The sequence below is a fragment of the Mustela erminea genome, chromosome 3, assembly GCF_009829155.1.
Source record: "Mustela erminea isolate mMusErm1 chromosome 3, mMusErm1.Pri, whole genome shotgun sequence".
NCBI classification, from domain to species: domain Eukaryota; kingdom Metazoa; phylum Chordata; class Mammalia; order Carnivora; family Mustelidae; genus Mustela; species Mustela erminea.
The window spans coordinates 12,962,548-12,984,523 of NC_045616.1; the positions used below are offsets into that span (position 1 = coordinate 12,962,548).

Consider the following 21,976-nt stretch of genomic DNA (forward strand, 5'->3'; position numbering starts at 1 on the left):
TCAGTTTCTATTCCTGGAAAACACTCCAGTTCTCAAAACAGGCCTGAACCGGTTCCATCTTCAGCTTTCTGGAGGGTGGGGGCTTTTTGGCGTTTGCCCTGGTTTGTGCAGGGTAATTTGAGCACTTTCAGCCCAGAGGCTGAGAGCAGCTGCCTTATACCTAAGAGTCTTACTCTGATGCCAGTGTCCAGACTGGTGAGAAGTCCATATTCAACCCCCTTGAGGCTGGCGGCTCAGATGGGTGCAAACACTGCCTGCCAAGTTACTCCTTAGGGCTGCCCAACATGCTCAGCTCAGCGGCTAACTCCCTTCTGCCTGCAGAGATCAGACTGCAGAAGTGACATCCATGGTGGATTTCTCTTCCTGCCCCCAGCTGTGACCTTCCCTGGTGTCAATATACCTGCCCCAGCCAAGTGAGGGTCTGAGCTCAACACAGCTCATGAATGACTTGATGAGTGTAAAAGCTGTGTGAACTCTCAGGGATTGTTCTATCCTCATCCTCCTGTGGGAGCAGCAGTGAAAGACCCCCAGGTGTTTGTGTTCAGAAGGGAGGCCCCAGGGAGGGGGCTGTGTGACTTTGACGGGGTGAAAAAGGAGGTCTGTTGTACAAAGTTTCTGCTGAGATTGCAAATGTCCATAACAAGTTATGAAATCCTTCTGTGGCTAAGATCCTGTGACTTCGTCATTGTCATCCTTGATTCCTCCCCTGGGTCATGAAAGGGCAGCTGACAGGTTGTGCAGAGGAAAGGCAAGGATCATTTTAGTGAGCCTGTTACAAGGGACATGGCCAACAGAAGGAGCTGCCTTTGAACTTTGACACCACAGAGGAGGCAGAAGGCTGGAAGGTTTGGACTATACTTGTTCCAAGATCCCAATGGGGCCATGAGCATGGGCCTTCATAGGACCCTTCTTCCTGAGGGACATTCACCACACTAGGCCATCAGCTGCACTGCAAATGTCCTACCTGGGTGAGTCTTTTCCTATAATTGTAGTTCCCCTACGCCATGCTCCTCCATGTAATGAGGGCATTGGGAGGAAGAATGAAGAGAGAAGCCTACTCTTTTCCTGTCCCTGTTGCAGATGTCTCACCCAGTTGGAGGAAGGGCTGAACCAGGACAGGGGACATTTCTGTTCTACAAAAGTCTGGGGATTGTGTATTACACTGACTGGACATCTACTCATCTGAGTGGAACCAGGAGAGGAGGGATTTCTAAGCCATTCGTTCCTAAGAAGAATTTATTTCCCTTTTCTCTGAACAGAGAGAACATAACAACATCTTTATAAATCATATTTCCTCATTTCCTAATGGTGATTTAGGAGCAGCAAGTCTGAGCTGGACCTTGAGCTGTGTATTCTGGGGCATCAGCTCCCAGCCCCTTGGGTGCAGAGGACACTGTGGACCTCAGCCAACCCAACAGAGAGCACCATGTCCAGAGTGATTCTCACATACTGCTGGGGAGCAGATGAGCCCTGGGGAGCCCCTGATGGGAGCTTTTTCTCACCCTCAGCAAAGAGCCCCATCACTGCCAGGGTACCTGGGCCTCAGAGGATTTTCCTGCCTTCCTACTGAGAACTGTAATTGGCTCTCTGTGTGTGCTCCTTTGCATCCATGGCCAGTTGTCAAGGTCATGTATGAGCCTGCATCTTTGCCTTGCCATTGCTTCTACCTGGAATTTTCATCTCTCTTGCCCACTGCTTCCTCCCTGAATGATTTCTCAGTCTTTGTCCCATCATTGCAGTGATTGTACGTCAGACGGAGAACATTTCTCTGATGTCCCCAAAATACGGCAGGAGGGAGAGATTCACGACCGAGTACACACAGAATAGACAGAGCAACAATCTGAAAAGAACTAAGATATTTGTCTATTTTATATCTTTTACTTACTCATGTAATATAATGATCACTTAACACTGAACAATCATCCCAAGAAACAGAACATCTCTAACCACTTATATCTCCTCGTGTGTTCCTATTTACTCTAGCTCTGTCCCCAGCCCCTGGGTGACAATGTCATGCAATATGTGTTTATGATTCTTTTATTTGTGGTGTTATCACTTATATACGCATGCCTAAACAATATATTGCTTAGTTTTCTTGAAGCTTTATTTAAGGGGTGTTCTATGTGTCCTTAATATTTAATCTTTTTTTGAAGATTTTATTTATTTATTTGACAGACAGAGATCACAAGTAGGCAGAGAGCAGGCAAAGAGATAGGGGGAAGCAGGCTCCCTGCTGAGCAGAGAGCCGACGTGGGGCTCGATCCCAGGACCCTGAGATCATGACCTGAGCCAAAGGTTGAGGCTTAACCCACTGAGCCACCCAGGCACCCCAATATTTAGTCTTAACACTACACTAAAAGATTTATTCCTCTCTATATAACTATGGTTCATGCTTTTCGATGCTGTGTAAGTCAACTTATTTATCAGTTCTCTGTCAACGCCTATCCTCTCTGTTTTGCAGTTATGAAGACCTCTGCTGGGAGCATATGTCCACATGTCTTCTGCACATTTTTGCAGAATGACTCTTTGGTATAGTGTTAGGAGTGGAAATGCTGAGTCCTAAGGCACATGGATGTGCCATTTTATGATTCGGCTGTATTGTTTCTTCAAAGTGATTGTATTGATATACATTCCCAGCAGCCACGTTTCAGAGATTCTATCAATCAACATTCTCACCAGTACCCAATTTTTCCTGACTTTTGAAAATTTGCAGTCAAACTAATTAACACTGTCATCTTGTAGTGCACAGAGGTGCATTTGTCTCATTAGTCGTTAATGTGCAGTATTTTCTCTATTTTTTGCCCAAATATATTTCTTTTTTTTTTGAGAAAGTTCTATTCATGTCATGCTGAATTTTTTTCTCTTTTTCCTAGTGATTTCTGGAATCTTTAAAATCTTTCCTTCCACTGATCCTTTTTTGGTTACATTTGTGCAAATTATCTTCTTCAGATTTGTGGATATTTTTAGACTTTTTTTTGTATTTGATTTCATAAAGAAAAACTTTACACTTTTCTAGAGTCAAAGGTATCACACTGGTCCATCTGTTTTATACAGCTGTCATCTTGGTATCTTATTTTTTTTAATATAAGCTTTTAAAAATTTATTTATTTTCAGCATAACAGTATCATTATTTTTTCACCACACCCAGTGCCCCATGCAATCCGTGCCCTCTATAATACCCACCACCTGGTACCCCGACCTCCCACCCTCCCGCCACTTCAAACCCCTCAGATTGTTTTTCAGAGTCCATAGTCTCTCATGATTCACCTCCCCTTCCAATTTACCCCAACCCCCTTCTCTCTAACTCCCCATGTCCTCCATGCTATTTGTTATGCTCCACAAATAAGTGAAATTATATGATAATTGACTCTCTCTGCTTGACTGATTTCACTCAGCATCATCTCTTCCAGTCCCGTCCATGTTGCTACAAAAGTTGGGTATTCGTCCTTTCTGATGGAGGCATAATACTCCATAGTGTATATGGACCACATCTTCCTTATCCATTCATCCGTTGAAGGGCATCTTGGTTCTTTCCACAGTTTGGTGACCGTGGCCATTGCTGCTATAAACATTGGGGTAGAGATGGCCCTTCTTTTCACTACATCTGTATCTTTGGGGTAAATACCCAGGAGTGCAATGGCAGGGTCATAGGGAAGTTCTATTTTTAATTTCTTGAGGAATCTCCACACTGTTCTCCAAAGAGGCTGCACTAACTTGCATTCCCACCAACAGGGTAAAGAGAGTTCCCCTTTCTCCACATCCTCTCCAACACATGTTGTTTCCTGTCTTGCTAATTTTGGCCATTCTAACTGGTGTAAGGTGATATCTCAATGTAGTTTTAATTTGAATCTCCCTGATGGCTAGTGATGATGAACATTTTTTCATGTGTCTGATAGCCATTTGTATGTCTTTATTGGAGAAGTGTCTGTCCATATCTTGGTATTTTTATACAGGTTTCATCTCCTTTAAGAAATCTTTCCCTAAGAACAGCTATGTTCTCTTCTTCAGTTCCCATTGAAATTTAGGTCCTAAGTCCATCAGGAGTTGATTATCATAGGTGAAGTAAGTAGAGATTCAGTATCCTCTATCCATATGGAGAACCGGTTTGTCAGCTCTGTTTACTAGATGGTGCCTTATATATCCACTGACATCCCATGTATGTCTCCCAAGCAACAGAATTCCACACATGCCTGAGTCCCATCCAAGACTGTTCCTTTCTGTGGGCCAGTTAGTCTACCCCTGTGCCAGCATCCAATTGTCTTAGATACTATAGCATGGAAATAAATCTTACAGCTCCTCTTGTAGATCCTTATAGATATAGATCCTCCTATGTTCTTCTTCTTCTAGAGATATTTTGTTATTTTTCCTCCTGACCCGCCATATAAATCTTAGAATCTAGGTACCTTGTTCCCTTTTTTGTGTCCACTTCCCTGGTATCTTATCAAATTTCCCCAGAGCACCTCCTGGTAGTGGAAGTTGTTTGTGAGTTATTCCCATAACCTGCCAGGGAAATCTATGCCCAAGTGGGATGATGGGGCAGCCAGCAATAGGGGCCCTAAAAATGAAAGAAATGGAAAGACAGAGAGAAGTTATAGTCTTTTTTCTTTCTGATGGGAAATACTTCTCAGTCACTGAAAGCTTTGGAAGCTTGTTCACAACCTTCTTCCCTGTCCCCAGGGCTTGCCTGGGAGTCTTGGCTAGATGACCTCACAGGAGTTATCTGAGACCTGTCTTTCATGGTCCCTGGTGTTTCTCTGCCTCCCCCTGCTCCCTGAGCCACTGAATGCATAAGATCATCATGTTTCTTTTCCCGGAACTGCTTGTTCTGCAGAGAAACAATAGTTTCACTTTCGTGTCCTGTAAATATGGGCCTGCAACTCTCAGCCAAGCTTTCCTGAGGGGGGCCTCAAGTCAGAGGCTGTCATCCTTTCTGTTGTTTTCACACTTTCCTGGGCAGGACAGAGGCTCAGGGCAGTGACCTCAGGAGCACTCAGTGCCTGCATTTCTCAAGGAGGACAGGTCTGTGGAGTGTTCCTATGTCAGGGGCTCCTGGTATACTCCACTAGACTCTGAATTTTCTGTTGTGTTAGTGGAAATATTTGTGATACCCGACATCAGAAGCCCCTTTTTATCTTGGAGCTGATGAGTGAACAAATTATGTATGTGAAATGATGGGAAGAACTTGGAGAACTGAGCTTTGAACTTGCAGAACTGAGCAGTTAAGTTTGGCAAGTAGAGAGCAAAGATTCCATTGAGTTCCTTGTGCCATTCTCTTTGCAGAGGAGAGAACTATTGTCTGAAGAGATCTCTTCTCCTTCCTTTTTAAAAAGCTGAGGGACACCTGGGTGGCTTTGTTGTTAAGCGTCTGCTCAGGTCATGATCCCAGGGTCCTGGGACTGAGCCCTGCATTGGGCTCCCTGCTCAGCAGGAAGGCTGCTTTTTCCACTCCCACCCCCCCTGCTTGTGCCGCCTCTTTCACTGTGTTTCTGTCAGATAAATAAATAAAATCTTAAAAAAATAAAAAATAAAAATGTGAACATTGTACGAAAATTTAAAATAAGCAGAATTTTTACTAGGTGACTATGATTGGAAACTAAATTATGTTGTAATGTGAATCAGTCCTTCACTACCATAGTGCTGTTTAAAACTCTGAGTTTTTGTAGCCATAGCAATATAAAATAATCCTTAGTTGGGCATTATTTTTGTCCATTCAGGCCCTAACAAATTCGACAGACTGCATGGCTTATGAACAGAAATTTACTTCTCATACTTCTGGAGATTAGAAAAACCCAGTTAAAAGTACCTGTGGATTATATAGTTAGAGCTCATTTCCAAGGTGGGCATTTCTTCCTGTCACCTCACATATTAGAAGGGGCAAACTAGCTCTGTAGGGATCTTCTGGTGATGACCAGTTTGGAAAAGGACAACAGCATTTGCCATTCTTAGTCTCTTAGAGTCTAAGTAGGATGTAGGACATTGGCAGTTTCTGGGGTAACTTGGAATTGGGAAAGTATGTCTGGAACACCAGCTGGACCTCTGGTAGATTAGGGACTAGGGGTGGGTTTTCAGGGACAAGAGGTCTAACAGACCTCAGACAATGTATAACAATGCACATGTCTATCTGCATAGGAGAAACAGTCCCTATTGCTGGACACCAACTCCATCCTTTACAGATGATGTCAGTGAGGTGGACTCTTGTGTTGTGCTTTTATGCATGGTGTAGAAAATGGTCCAGTTTGATTTTTCTGCATGTGGCTGTTCAATTTTCCCAACACCATTTGTTGAAAAGACTTGCTTCTTTGGATATTCTTTCCTCCATTGTCAAAGCTTAGTTGACCATAGAGCTGAGAGTCCCTTAATGGGTTCTCTATTCTGTTCCATTGATCTATGTGTCATCTGTTTTTGTACCAGCACCATACTGTCTTGATGATTACAGCCTTGTAATATGGCTTATAGGCTGGAATTTTGATGTCTCCAGCTTTGGTTTTCTTCCTTAACATTCCTCTGGCTATTTGGGATCTTTTCTGTTTCATACAAATTTTAGAATTATTTGTTCCAGCTCTGTGAAAATGTTGATGGTGTTTTGATAGGTGCCGCTTCCTGACGGTGCATGGGAGAAGAATGAGGCACAAACAAGTCAGATGCAAGAGAAAGGGAGCAGGGGACAACAGTAAAAAAGACTGTTGTCCCAAACAACTCCTCAGTCCTGCTTTTATTGGATAGAAACGGTAATCAACAGAAGAGCCGAAGAAGGCCAAACATATTAGTCATATGCCTTGTAGATAAACAAGAAGGAAGGCAAAATATGTCTGGACAAACAGTATAAAGTTTATAGTTGAGCAAGCACATTCAAAGGACTTATCCAACTAGCCACAGGCACTCTTGGGGAGGGGTGGGGGTGGGAGGGAAGGGGAAATAACGGAAAAATGAAGCAGGCCGCTTTCCTCCTTGAGCGGGCGCAGCGTTCCCAGCTGCTTGGCATCCCTGAGGCAGGCGGTGTTCCTCCCTGAACAGGCTGGGCATTCCCCGCTGCTCAGCTTCAAGGCTGTATATCCGTCCTCTCCCCCAGAGGCCTGTTGCCAGTATGTGTTTTTCTTAAGACTATATCTAAACATGCTTGATAACTAGTAAAATTTCTCATGGGTTATATTTTAAGTCACACATTGTTCTGAGGGACAGTTGCAGATAGGGATTGCCCTGAGTGTGTAGATTGCTCTGGGTAGCATAGATATTTTAATATCTATTCTTCCAATCCATGAGGATGCAACATTCTTCCATTTCATTTTAAAAAATTTGTTATGTTATGTTAGTCACCATATAGTACTTTATTAGTTTTTGATGTAGTGTTCCATGATTCATTATTTGCATACAACACCCAGTGCTCATTGCAACACATGCCCTCCTTAATACCCATCATTGGGCTAACCCATCCCCCTGCCCCAAAACCCTCAGTTTGTTTCCCAGAGTACATAGTCTTCATGGTTCATCTCCCCCTCTGATTCCCACCCCTTCAGTTTTCCCTTCCTTCTCCTGATGTCCCCTATTCCATTCCTTATTTTCTGCATCATATGATAAATGCCTTTCTCTGCTTGACTTATTTCACTTAGCATAATCCATGTCAATGCAAATGGTGGATATTCATCCCTTCTGATGGCTGAGTAATATTTCACTGGGTATATGAACAACATCTTCTTTATTCATTCATTTGTTGAAGGGCATCTTGGCTCCTTCCACAGTTTTCTATTTCTTTGTGTCTTTTTCAATTTCTCTCATGAGTGTTCTATAGTTTTCTGAGTACAGATCCTTTGCCTCTTTGGTTAGGTTTATTTCTGGGTATCTTATGGTTTTTGGTATAATGTAAATGGGATCGACTCCTTATTTTTTACACACACATTGTTAGTGTATAGAAATGCAACCAATTTCTGTGCATTGATTTAGTATCCTGACATGTTGTTCAATTGCTGTATGAGTTCTAGTAATTTGGGGGCAGAGTCTTTTGGGTTTTCCACATAGAGTATAATGTCATCTGCAAAGAATGAGAGTGTGACTTCTCCTTGTCAACTTGAATGCCTTTCATTTCTTTTTGTTGTCCAATTGGTGCGGCTAGGACTCCTAATACTAAGCTGAAAGATAGTGGTGATAGTGGATATCTCTGGCACGTTCATGACCTTAGGGGAATAGTATTTGCTGTTGGCTTTTCGTATATGGCTTTTATGATATTAAGGTATGTTCCCTCTCTCCCTACACTGTGAAGAGTTTAATCGAGAAAGGATGCTGTGCTTTGTCAAATGGTTTTTTGGCATCAAATGAAAGGATCATATGCTTCTTGTCTTTTCCTTTATTAATATGGTGTGTCATGTTAATTGATTTTCAAATGTTGAACCACCCCTGCATCCCAAGAATAAACCCCACCTGGTTGTGGTGAATAATCCTTTTAATGTACTGTTGGATCCTATTGGCTAGGATACTCTCACTGAATATGTTGGCATCCATGTTTATTAGGGATATTGGTCTGTAATTCTCCTTTTTGGTGGGGTCTTTGGTTTTGGGATCAAGGTAATGCTGAACACATAGAAAGAGTCTGAAAGTTTTCCTTTTTTTTTCTTTCAAAGAAAATTTCTATTTTTGGAACAGTTTCAGGAGAATAGGTATTACTTCTCCCTTAAATGTTTGGTAGAAATACCCTGGGAAGACATCTGGCCTTGGGCTCTTGGTTTTTTTTGGGAGATTGTTGATTATTGCTTCAATTTCGTTGCTTGTTATGGGTCTGTTCAGGTTTTTTATTTCTCCCTGGTTCACTTTTGGTAGTTTATACTTCTCTAAGAATGTATCCATTTCTTCCAGGTTGCCTAATTTGTTGGCATATATTTGCTCATAATATGTTCCTATAATTGTGTGTATTTCTTTGGTGTTAGTTGTGATCTCTCCTCCTTCATTCATATTTTTATTAATTTGGGTCCTTTCTCTTTTCTTTTGGATAAGTCTGGTCAGGAGTTTATCAATCTTATTAATTCTCTCAAAGAATCAGCTCCTAGTTTCATTGACCTGTCTTACTGTTCTTCTGGTTTCTATTTCATTGATTTCTGTTCTAATCTTTATGGTTTCTCTTCTTCTGTTGAGTTTAGGTTTTATTTGCTGTTCTTTCTCCAGCTCTTTTAAGTGTAAGATTAAGTTGCATATTTAGGACTTTTCTTATTTCTTGAAAAAGGCTTGTATTGTTATGTATTTCCCTCTTAGGACCATCTTTGCTGTATCCCAAAGATTTTGAACAGTTCCGTTTTCATTTTCATTTGTTTCCATGAATTTTTTAAAATTCTTCAGTTTCCTGTTTGACCCATTCATTCTTTTTTTTTTTTTTTAAGGTTTTATTTACTTATTTGACAGACAGAGATCACAAGTAGGCAGAGAGGCAGGCACAGGGGTGTGGGAGTGGAGCAGGCTCCCTGCTGAGCAGAGACCCTGATGTGGGGCTCCATCTCAGGACCCTGAGATCATGATCTGAGCCAAATGCAGAGGCTTTAACCCACTGAGCCACCCGGGTGCCCCAATCCATTCATTCTTTAGTAGGATGTTCTTTTACCTCCATGTATTTGTGTTCTTTCCAAATTTCCTCTTGTGATTGAGTTCCAGTTTCAAAGCACTGTGGTTTAAAAATATTCAGGGAATGATCCCAACCTTTTGGTACTGGTTGACCTGATTTGTCACCCAAGATGTGATCTATTCTGGAGAATGTTCCATGTGTACTCAAGAAGAATGTGTATTCTGTTGCTTTGGGATGGAATGTTCTTAATATATCTGTGAAGTCTACCTGGCCTAATGTGTCATTCAACACCCTTGTTTCCTTGTTGATCTTTTGCTGAAATCTGTCCATTGCAGCAAATGAGGTGTTAATGCCCCCTACTATTGGGGCACCTGGCTTAAAGGTGCCCCAATAGTAGGGGACTTCTGCTCTGCTTTTGGCTTAGGTCATGATCCCAGGGTCCTAGGATTGAGCCCCACATTGGGCTCTTTGCTCAGTGGGAAGCCTGCTTCCTCCTCTCTCTCTGCCTACTTGTGATCTCTGTCTTTCAAATAAATAAATAAAATCTTTTAAAAGTTCCCTACTATTATTTTCTTATTATTCATGTGTTTCTTTAATTTTGTTATTAATTTGCTTATATAATTGACTGATCCCAAGTTAGGGACAAAAATATTTACAATTGTTAGGTCTTCTTGTTGGATAGACCCTTTAAGTATGATACAGAGCTCTTCCTCATCTTTTATTACAGCCTTTGGTTTAAAATCTAATTTGATATAAGGATTGCCAGCCCAGCTTTCTTCTGATGTTCATTAGTATGATAAATGGTTTTTTACACCTCACTTTCTTTTTTTTTAAAACTATTTTAAAATTTATTTTCAGTGTAACAGAATTCATTGTTTTTGCACCACATCCAGTGCTCCATGCAATGCGTGCTCTCCATAATACCCACAACCTGGCTCCCCTAACCTCCCACCCCCTGACCCTTCAAAACCCTCATGTTGTTTTTCAGAGTCCATAGTCTCTCATAGTTCATGTCTCCCTCCAATTTTCCTCAACTCCCTTCTCTCCATCTCCCCATGTCCTCTGTGTTAATTCCTTATGCTCCACAAATAAGTGAAACCATATGATAATTGACTCTCTCTGCTTGACTGATTTCACTCAGCATCATCTCTTCCAGTCCCGTCCATGTTGCTACAAAAGTTGGGTATTCGTCCTTTCTGATGGAGGCATAATACTCCATAGTGTATATGGACCACATCTTCCTTATCCATTCATCCGTTGAAGGGCATCTTGGTTCTTTCCACAGTTTGACAATTGTGGCCCTTGCTGCTATAAACATTGGGGTAGAGATGGCCCTTCTTTTCACTATATCTGTATCTTTGGGGTAAATACCCAGTAGTGCAATTGCAGGGTCATAGGGAAGTTCTATTTTTAATTTCTTGAGGAATCTCCACACTGTTTTCCAAAGTGGCTGCACCAATTTGCATTCCTACCAACAGTGTAAGAGGGTTTCCCTTTCTTCACATCCTCCCCAACACATATTGTTTACTGTCTTGTTAATTGTGGTCATTCTAACTGGTGTAAGGTGGTATCTCAATGTGGTTTTAATTTGAATCTCCCTGATTACACCTCACTTTCAATCTGGAGGTGTCTTTGGGTCTAAAATGAATCTCTTGTGGACAGCATTTGATAGGTTTTACTTAAAAATTTTTTTTTTAATTTTTATTAACATATAATGTATTATTAGCCCCAGGGATACAGGTCCATGGATCGCCAGGTTTACACACTTCACACTGCTCACCATAGCACATGCCCTCCCCAATATCCATAACCCAACCACCCTCTCCCTCCCCTTACCCCAGTAACCCTCAGTTTGTTTTGCAAGATTAAGAGTCTCTTATGGTTTCTCCCTCCTGTTCCCATCTTATTTCATTTTTTCCTTCCTTACTCCCCAACCCCCCACATTGCCTCTGAAATTCTTCATATTAGGGAGATCATATGATAATTTCTTTTCTTTGATTGATTTATTTCACTCAGCATAACACCCTCTAGTTCCATCCACATCGTTGCAAAAGGCAAGATTTCATTTCTTTTGACAGCTGCATAGTATTTCATTGTATATATAAACCACCTCTTCTTTATCCAGTCATCTGTTGATGGACATCTAGGTTCATTCCATAGTTTGATTACTGTGGACATTGCTGCTATAAACATTCAGGTGTATGTGCCCCTTCGGATCACTACATTTCTATGTGTAGGGTAAATACCCAGTAGTGCGATTGCTGGGTCATAGGGTAGCTCTATTTTCAACTTTTTGAGGAAACTCCATGCTGTTTTCCAGAGTGGTTGCACCAGCTTGCATTCCCACCAACAGTGTAGGAGGTTTCCCTTTTCTCCAAATCCTCGCCAGCATCTGTTGTTTCCTGACTTGTTAATTTTAACTATTCTGACGTGTGAGGTGGTAACTTACTGTGGTTTTGATTTGTATTTCCCTGATGCCAAGTGATATGGAGCACTTTTTCATGTGTCTGTTGGCCATCTGGATGTCTTCTTTGCAGAAATGTCTGTTCATGTCCTCTGCCCATTTCTTGAGTGGATTATTTGTTCTTTGGGTGTTGAGTTTGATAAGTTCTTTATAGATTTTGGATACTAGCCCTTTATCTGATATGTTGTTTTCAAATATCTTCTCCCATTCTGTCAGTTCTCTTTTGGTTTTGTTGACTATTTCCTTTGCTGTGCAAAAGCTTTTAATCTTGATGAAATCCCAATAGCTCATTTTTGCTCTTGCTTCCCTTGCCTTTGGCGATGTTCCTAGGAGGACGTTGCTGCGGCTGAGGTCGAAGAGGTTGCTGCCTGTGTTCTCCTCAAGGATTTTGATGGATTCCTTTCTCACATTGAGGTCCTTCATCCATTTTGAGTCTATTTTCATGTGTGGTATAAGGAAATGGTCCAATTTCATTTTTCTGCATGTGGCTGTCCAATTTTCCCAACACCATTTATTGAAGAGGCTATCTTTTTTCCATTGGACATTCTTTCCTGCTTTGTCGAAGATTAGTTGACCATAGAGTTGAGGGTCTATTTCTGGGCTCTCTATTATGTTCCATCGATCTATGTGTCTGTTTTTGTGCCAGTACCATACTGTCTTGATGATGACAGCTTTGTAATAGAGCTTGAAGTCCGGAATTGTGATGCCACCAACTTTGGCTTTCTTTTTCAATATTCCTCTGGCTATTCGAGGTCTTTTCTGGTTCCATATAAATTTTAGGATTATTTGTTCCATTTCTTTGAAAAAAAAAATGGATGGTATTTTGATAGGAATTGCATTAAATGTGTATATTGCTTTAGGTAGCATAGACATTTTCACAATATTTGTTCTTCCAATCTAGGAGCATGGAACATTTTTCCATTTCTTTGTGTCTTCTTCAATTTCTTTCATGAGTACTTTATAGTTTTCTGAGTATAGGTTCTTAGCTTCTTTGGTTAGGTTTATTCCTAGGTATCTTCTAGTTTTGGGTGCAATTGTAAATGGGATTGACTCCTTAATTTCTTTCTTCTGTCTTGTTGTTGGTGTAGAGAAGTGCGACTGATTTCTGCACACTGATTTTATCTCCTGATACTTTACTGAATTCCTGTACAAGTTCTAGCAGTTTTGGAGTGGAGTCTTTTGGGTTTTCCACATATAGTATCATATCATCTGTGAAGAGTGATAGTTTGACTTCTTCTTTACCCATTTGGATGCCTTTAATTTTTTTTTTTTTTGTTTTCTGAGGCTAGGACTTCTAGTACTATGTTGAATAGCAGTGGTAATAATGGACATCCCTGCCGTGTTCCTGACCTTAGTGGAAAGCTTTCAGTTTTTCTCCATTGAGAATGATATTTGTGGTGGGTTTTTCATAGATGGCTTTGATAATATTGAAGTATGTGCCCTCTATCCCTGCACTTTGAAGAGTTTTGATCAGGAAGGGATGCTGTACTTTGTCAAATGCTTTTTCAGCATCTATTGAGAGTATCATATGGTTCTTGTTATTTATTAATGTGTTGTATCACATTGATTTGCAGATGTTGAACCAACCTTGTAGCCCTGGAATAAATCCCAATTAGTCATGGTGAATAATCCTTTTAATGTACTGTTGAATCCTATTGGCTAGTATTTTGGTGAGAATTTTCGCATCTGTGTTCATCAAGGATATTGGTCTGTAGTTCTCTTTTTTGATGGGATCCTTGTCTGGTTTTGGGATCAAGGTGATGCTGGCCTCATAAAAAGAGTTTGGAAGTTTTCCTTCCATTTCTATTTTTTGGAACAGTTTCAGGAGAGTAGGAATTAGTTCTTCTTTAAATGTTTGGTAGAATTCCCCTGGGAAGCCATTTGGCCCTGGGCTTTTGTTTGTTTGGAGATTTTTTTTTTTTAAAGATTTTATTTATTTATTTGACAGGTAGAGATTACAAGTAGGCTGAGAGGCAGGCAGAGAGGCAGGAGGAAGCAGGCTCCCTGCTGAGCAGAGAGCCTGATGTGGGACTCTATCCCAGGACCCGGGGATCATGATCTGAGCCGAAGGCAGAGGTTTTAACCCACTGAGCCACCCAGGCGCCCGTTGTTTGGAGATTTTTGATGACTGTTTCTATCTCCTTACTGGTTATGGGTCTGTTCAGGTTTTCTATTTCTTCCTGGTTCAGTTGTGGTAGTTTATATGTCACTAGGAATGCATCCATTTCTTCCATATTGTCAAATTTGTTGGCGTAGAGCTGCTCATAGTATGTTCTTATAATTGTCTGTATTTCTTTGGTGTTGGTTGTGATCTCTCCTCTTTCATTCATGATTTTATTTATTTGGGTCCTTTCTCTTTTCTTTTGGATAAGTCTGGTCAGGGGTTGATCAATCTTATTAATTCTTTCAAAGAACCACCTCCTAGTTTCGTTGATTTGTTCTATTGTTTTTTGGGTTTCTATTTCATTGATTTCTGCTCTGATCTTTATGATTTCTCTTCTTCTGCTGGGTTTAGGGCTTCTTTCTTGTTCTTTCTTCAGCTCCTTTAGGTGTAGGGTTAGGTTGTGTACTTGAGACCTTTCTTGTTTCTTGAGAAAGGCTTATACTGCTATATATTTTCCTCTCAGAACTGCCTTTGCTGTGTCCCACAGATTTTGAACCATTGTGTTTTCATTATCATTGGTTTCCATGAATTTTTTCAATTCTTCTTTAATTTCCTGGTTGACCCATTCATTCTTTAGAAGGATGTTGTTTAGTCTCCATGTATTTGGGTTCTTTCCAAATTTCCTCTTGTGATTGAGTTCTGGCTTCAGAGCATTGTGGTCTGAAAATATGCAGGGAATTATCCCAGTCTTTTGTTACTGATTGAGACCTGATATAGAACCGAGGATGTAAACTATTCTGGAGAATGTTCCATGTGCATTAGAGACGAATGTGTATGCTGTTGCTTTGGGATGAAATGTTCTGAATATATCTGTGATGTCCATCTGGTCCAGTGTGTCTTTTAAGGCCTTTATTTCCTTGCTGATCTTTTGCTTGGATGATCTGTCCATTTCAGTGAGGGGGAGTGTTAAAGTCTCCTACTATTATTGTATTATTGTTGATGTGTTTCTTTGATTTTGTTATTAATTGCTTTATATAGTTGGCTGCTCCCACATTAGGGGCATAGATATTTAAAATTGTTAGATCATCTTGTTGTACAGATCCTTTGAGTATGATATGTGTCCTTCCTCATCTCTTATTATAGTCTTTGGCTTAAAATCTAATTGATCTGATATAAGGATTGCCACCCCTGCTTTCTTCTGATGTCCATTATCATGGTAAATTCTTTTCTACCCCCTCACTTTACATCTGGAGGTGTCATCAGGTCTAAAATGAGTTTCTTATAGGCAACATATAGATGGGTTTTTTTTTTAAAGATTTTATTTATTTATTTGACAGAGAGAAATCACAATAGTTGGAGAGGCAGGCAGAGAGAGAGAGAGAGGAGGAAGCAGGCTCCCTGCTGAGCAGAGAGCCCCATGCGGGACTCAATCCCAGGACCCTGAGATCATGACCTGAGCCAAAGGCAGCGGCTTAACCCACTGAGCCACCCAGGCGCCCAGATGGGTTTTGTTTTTTTATCCATTCTGTTACCCGGTGTCTTTTGATTGGGGCATTTAGTCCATTAACATTCAAGGTAACTATTGAGAGATATGAATTTTGTGCCATTATATTGCCTGTAAGGTGACTGTTCCTGTATATTGTCTCTGTTCCTTTCTGATCTACTACTTTTAGGCTTTCTCTTTGCTTAGAGGACCCCTTTCAATATTTCCTGTAGAGCTGGTTTGGTGTTTGCAAATTCTTTCAGTTTTTGTTTGTCCTGGAAGCTTTTTTTTAATGTATTTATTTGACAGAGAGAAATCACAAGTAGATGGAGAGGCAGGCAGAGAGAGAGAGGGAAGCAGGCTCCCTGCTGAGCAGAGAGCCCGATGCGGGACTCGATCCCAGGACCCCGAGATCATGACCTGAGCCGAAGGCAGCGGCTTAACCCACTGAGCCACCCAGGCGCCCCATCCTGGAAGCTTTTTATCTCTCTTTCTATTTTCAAAATGATAGCCTAGCTGGATATAGTATTCTTGGCTGCATGTTTTTCTCGTTTAGTGCTCTGAATATATCATGCCAGCTCTTTCTAGCCTGCTAGGTCTCTGTGTATAAGTCTTCTGCCAATCTAATATTTTTACCATTGTATGTTACAGACTTCTTTTCCCGGGCTGCTTTCAGGATTTTCTCTTTGTCACTAAGACTTGTAAATTTTACTATTAGGTGATGGGGTGTGGACCTATTCTTGTTGATTTTGAGGGGGGTTCTCTGTACCTCCTGGATTTTGATGCTTTTTCCCTTTGCCATGTTGGGGAAATTCTCTCCAATAATTCTCTCCAATATACCTTGTGCTCCCCTCTGTCTTTCTTCTTCTTCTCTTATCCCAATTATTCTAATGTTTCATCTCTGGTGTCACTTATCTCTCGAATTCTCCCCTGTGGTCCAGTATCTGTTTGTCCCTCTTTTGCTCAGCTTCGTTATTCTCTATCATTTGGTCTTCAATATCACTAATTCTTTCTTCTGCCTCATTTATCCTAGCAGTGAGAGCCTCCATTTTTGATTGCACCTCATTAATAGCTTTTTTGATTTCAACTTGGTTAGATTTTAGTTCTCTTATTTCTCCAGAAAGGGCTTTTATATATCCTGAGAGGGTTTCTCTAATATCTTCCATGCCTTTTTCGAGCCTGGCTAGAACCTTGAGAATTGTCATTCTGAACTCTAGATCTGACATATTAGCAATGTCTGTATTTATTAAGTCCCTAGCTTTTGGTACTGCCTCTTGTTCTTTTTTTTTTTTTTTTTTGTGGTGAATTTTTCCCCCTTGTCATTTTGTCCAGATAAGAGTATATGAAGGAACAAGTAAAATACTAAAAGGGTGGCAAAGACCCCAGGAAAATATGCTTTAACCAAATCAGAAGAGACCCCGAATCGTGTGGGGGAGAAAGGGTATAAAAAGAGGTTCAGAGAAAAAAAAAAAACAATTAAAAAAAGAAAACAAATAAAGAAAAAATATAAAAAAGAAATATATATATATTAAATAAACTAGTTAAAAACATTAAAAAAAGGGTAAAAGTTAAGAAAAATTTAGCAGCAGAAGAAAAAAAATTGAAAAAAAAAAACCCCACTCCATATTAAATTAACAGCAAGACTAATGAATCATGGGGGGAAAGCCATGAGTTCAGTGCTTTGCTTTCTCCTTCTCTGGAATTCCGCTGCTCTCCTTGGTATTGAACCTGCACTCCTTGGTAGATGAACTTGGTCCTGGCTGGATTTCTCGATCTTCTGGGGGAGGGGCCTGTTGTAGTGATTCTCAAGTGTCTTTGCCCTAGGCAGAATTGCACTGCTCTTACCAGGGGCCGGGTTGAGTAATCCGCTTGGGTTTGCTTTTGGGAGCTTTTGTTCCCAGAGGACGGGAATGAAAATGGCAGCCTCCCAGTCTCTGACCCAGAGGATCCGAGAGCTTGGGGATCCACTCCTCAGTGCGCCCTCAGAGAATAGTGCCCGATAATACCCGTCTCCCTGGCCTCCAGCCGCGCACCAAGCTCACCCAGGCTGCGACCGGTTTAAGGTAACCCCAAGCTGAGAGCTCACTCCTCGGCTCTGTCTCTGTAGCCGGCTTCCCCGTTCTAATACCTGTAAGCTCTGTGACAGTCAGACATCCCCGATCCTTCTGTAACCCTGCGGGACCTGGGGCCACGCTGACCCCACGTGGGCTGCACCCCGGTTTAGCCTCTGGAGCAATGTCCCTCAGTGGAACAGACTTTTAAAAGTCCCGATTTAGTGCTCCGTTGCTCTACTGCTTGCTGGGAGCCGGCCCCTCCCCCTGCGGTCTATCTTCCCGTCGCTTTGGATTCACTTCTCTGCCAGTCCTACCTTTCAGAAAGTGGTTGATTTTCTGTTTCTAGAATTGCTGTTCTTCTACTCTTCGATCTCCCATTGGATTTGTAGGTGTTTTCAATGTTTAGATAAGCTATCTAGCTGATCTCCTGCTACCTGATATAGTCTCAGCCTGCTACTTCTCTGCCATCTTGACTTCTCTCCCCTGTTATGTTTTAATTTTAATGATGACTTGCTGGCCCCCAAGATTAAGGAGGTAGGTGAGAAATTCCACTTTGTTAGAATCAAGGTGGACAATGATTTATACAATGAAGGGAAAAACAACCATGTCCTTCAAATAGGACAGAGTTTTTCAGTAGATATGAGACAATTGCCTAGCTACCCTCAGCAATATCAGAGTGCCTGAGCTATGCTTTTCCTTGGCTTCCAACTTTGACATAAATGACTGATTTCCTAAACCTGGTGAAGACTCTGCTGAAGGAAACCCTGTTCATAAACACTATACCTTGTGTTGATTTTGCCTAATTTGTCTGATGCTTCCATTGAAATGAAGAAAGCTTTACTCAATTGAGAAGCTCTGGCTGGATGCTCTGACATCACTGACTTTCACTTTCTTCCACATCAGGGCCTGCTTCCATGACTCTGATTTGCCCCAGCAGAAGAAGTGCTTGAATCTTTATTTTAGCTTGGATGTGAAGTCAGTCAAAGGGATTTCCAGGAAGTGGACATATCTGTGAAGAATATCAAGAGTTTCACCAGTCCTTGAATCTCTGGTTATTCCTGGAGAATAACTACATAACAGCCAAGGCCATGAAGTGTGCTGAAGGTCATTGCTTGGTGAACGAAGGCCTCCAAACCATTCTCTTTCAGTTTTTGAAAATATACTTTCTACATCTGCAATTCATTTGAAATCATGTATACAGTGGCCAGTGATGCTATAATACTCTCACATGAGACTTTAGAGAGTCAATGGTGTGGTAATCTGAGAAAAGCTAAGAAGTGTTCCTTCTCTACACACTGAAGCTTACCAGTTGGCAGTTTGGTGAGCTTGTTATGGTTAAGAGCTTTGGCTCACAATCCAGTTGTCTTCATTTATTCACTTTCTTACCTGTTTATTCAACATTAATTGAATAGTCACAATTACGTGAAGATCTAGGGCTCCTTCAGCAGACCTCAGCCATTGCCTGAGTACTTTCCAAATGTGTAGTATGGATACTGCAGCAAATAAAACAAACCAAGTCCATGCTCACATGAACCTTCCTATTAGGGGGGAAATACAAGAAATAGTGGAGAAATGAAAAGGTGACATGGAGTCCAGGAGTGGTGGTGCTATGAAGAAGAATAAAGAAGTATAAGCAGAGAGGGAGGCCTCTCTGAGGACTTGACCATTGAGAAGAGACACAAAATATGCATATGTAGGATTAGTGTCCCTGGTGGAGGGAACAGCAAATTCTAAGGTCATTAAAAATGCAAGGAGCTTGCCACGTCCATGATTACCTGGGGGGCCCCTGGGTTGCAGTATACAGTAGTGTGCACAATGGGAGAGTGTTAGGAAAGGAAGGCTTACAAATAATCATGGACCAGTGATGTAGAATACTGGAGGGCCTGGTAATTTCTTGAGAAGTTATTCTAATTATGATGAAACCACTGAAGGGAGGCTTTGGAAGGAGTTTGGCAGATAGATGATCAAGGAGTCTGACTAGATAAGCCTAAAGAACCTAACGTGCCTATTTAGTTGTTCAGTGAGAGAAGGCACAGGATTGGTTGAATGAGAGACAGAGGGTGTGAAAAGAGCCTGGACTCCAGATGTATTTTGAATATAGTCCTGCCAAGGTTTGTTGACCTGCTGGGGGAAGATAAGGGAGGGGAATCATATGCTGGATTTGTCCTGAGCATCTGAATGAAGAGAAGTGCCTATCAAGGAGTTGGGGAAGGCTCTAGGAGAGTAGCCCTGATGCTAAGGGTGAAGCAGGGGAGTCAAGAATCAGGAGCTCAGAAATGGAACTATGAGACTTGAGGTGTCTGTTTGAATTCGGAAAGGAGATGCTGTGTGTGATGAGGGAGCAGGAGGCTGGCTGAGGACAAAGCAAAAACTGGCACCTTGCTCCCCCTCTCCACCTGCTCCCCTCAGTAATGTGTGTGACACTCCTCAGGCACCCCTGACTGCCATAAGCAAGAAACAAATAGTTAACTTGCAGAAATCACAATCCTGCAGGACAGGAGTTTCCCTTGGTTTACCAATGTCCTGGAGATTTACAACAAAGAAGCTATCTTAACAATAGCACAATTTCCAGAGGCAAATAACTCAGTTCCTCAAGCCCTAAATAAAGTTAAATTTCTTCTAAACCCAAATCTCACTAACAAAGATGCTTGATAGCAAAAATGTGAATGGCTTGCCAAAAGACAACATTGATCAAGCAGCAAGACCTCCAGTATCCCTGCACCTTGTAGGCCCTCTTTAGCATATGAAAGCTCGGTTGAAACCTCCCTTTTCCCTCACCTTCCCCCAGCCGCAGGGTACATAACCTGCAATCCCTCACAACCCCCGGGCAGCAGCTCTTTCTGCCCACGGGTCCTGTCCCCGTGCTTTAATAAACCACCATTTTGCAGCAAAGATGTCTCAAGAATTCTTTCTTGGTCATTGGCTCCAGACCTCAGCCCATCGAACCTTACCTAGGTTCTAGAACTTCATCATGTACACAGGTGGATATTTGTCTGAGGGTGAGCAGAGAGCATGGCTGTGCACCTTTCAAGATGTCTAACTTACGGCATATCACTCAAAAGCATTTCCTTTTACCCTCAAAATAGGGATTGAATCACTCACTCAGGGACCTTGTGGGGATACAAAGTCCTAAGGCAATTTAACATTTACTAAAAGAAGTATGGGACAGTGAAAGTGCTCCATGGAGACACTGGAACTATTAGGAGGCACAACATAGGTAAATTAACTTAGGACAAAGAAATTTGTCATCACAAACCTTCTCTCCAGGGAACATCTGGGTCGATTTGTTAACTGCCCCACCACCCCAAATTGGTATCCACTTTACGAGCAACATTCTGGACAATACATTTCTTTCTCAATTGAATTGCCTTAGGAGTTGTCAAAAATTGTTTAATTGTATGTAGGTCAATTTCTGTCAACTCTATTCTGTTCCATTGTTGTGTATATCTATCCTTTCTTCTATACCACAATGTCCCAATTATGCTGATTTTCTAGGAAGTCTTAGAATGGGGTAAAAAAGGATTTTAGGAAGTAGTGAAACAATTTTGTGTGATACTAGATTTCCATTTGTTCGAACCCATAGAATGGACACCAAGAGTGAACCCTAATGTAAACTACTGGCTTTGAGTGATAATGGTGTCTCAGTGTTCATGGATTTTAACAAAGGATCCACTCTCTGGGGAATGTTCATAGTGGAGGAGGCTGGGCCTGTCTGTGTGGATGAGGGGATCTATGGGAAGCCTCAGTTCTTTGCACTCAAGTTTGCTTTGGTCCAAAAACTGCTCTAAAAATGAAGTCTTTAAAAAATGCAAAAACAACAATAAAAAAAGAATGGGGTAAGAATAAGGTGTGTGGCTTCAAACTTTATTCCTATAAATTTCATAATTGCTTTTTTCTTATGTTTCCCTTGTTTTTCCTATGTATTTTTGGAATTAGCTTGTCTATATCTCTGAATGAAGCTTTTGGGATTTTGGTTGGGATTCTTTTCAATCTATAGATCTAATTGGGGAAAACTGCCCTCATCACATTAGTGATGCTTTCAATCTATGAACACGCTTTGTATTTTCTTGTATTTGAAACTTCTTATTTTCCTACATCACATTTTGTAGTTTTCAGTGTATAGCTCCCGCTTATATTTTGTTGTTTTTACCTAAGTATTTCATTTATTTGTTTTGATGTAATTTTACTGAAAAAAAATTTAATTTTAATTTTTCATTAAAATTTTTTTAAAGTGGACTTTTGTAAAGTGGACTTCCTTTTTGTGACATTTCACTGATTATTGATGAGGGAGCAGGAGGCTGGCTGAGGACAAAGCAAAAGCTGGAGCCTT

The 21,976-nt window shown here is 41.2% G+C and overlaps 1 long non-coding RNA gene across 1 annotated transcript; it reads left to right on the forward strand.

The window, feature by feature from the left end:
- Positions 1-150: 150 nt before the first annotated feature.
- Positions 151-18,826, forward strand: LOC116585885. The gene is made up of 2 exons (XR_004283795.1): positions 151-968; positions 18,550-18,826. It is a non-coding gene; the product is annotated as an uncharacterized LOC116585885 (long non-coding RNA).
- The last annotated feature ends 3,150 nt before the right edge of the window (positions 18,827-21,976 follow it).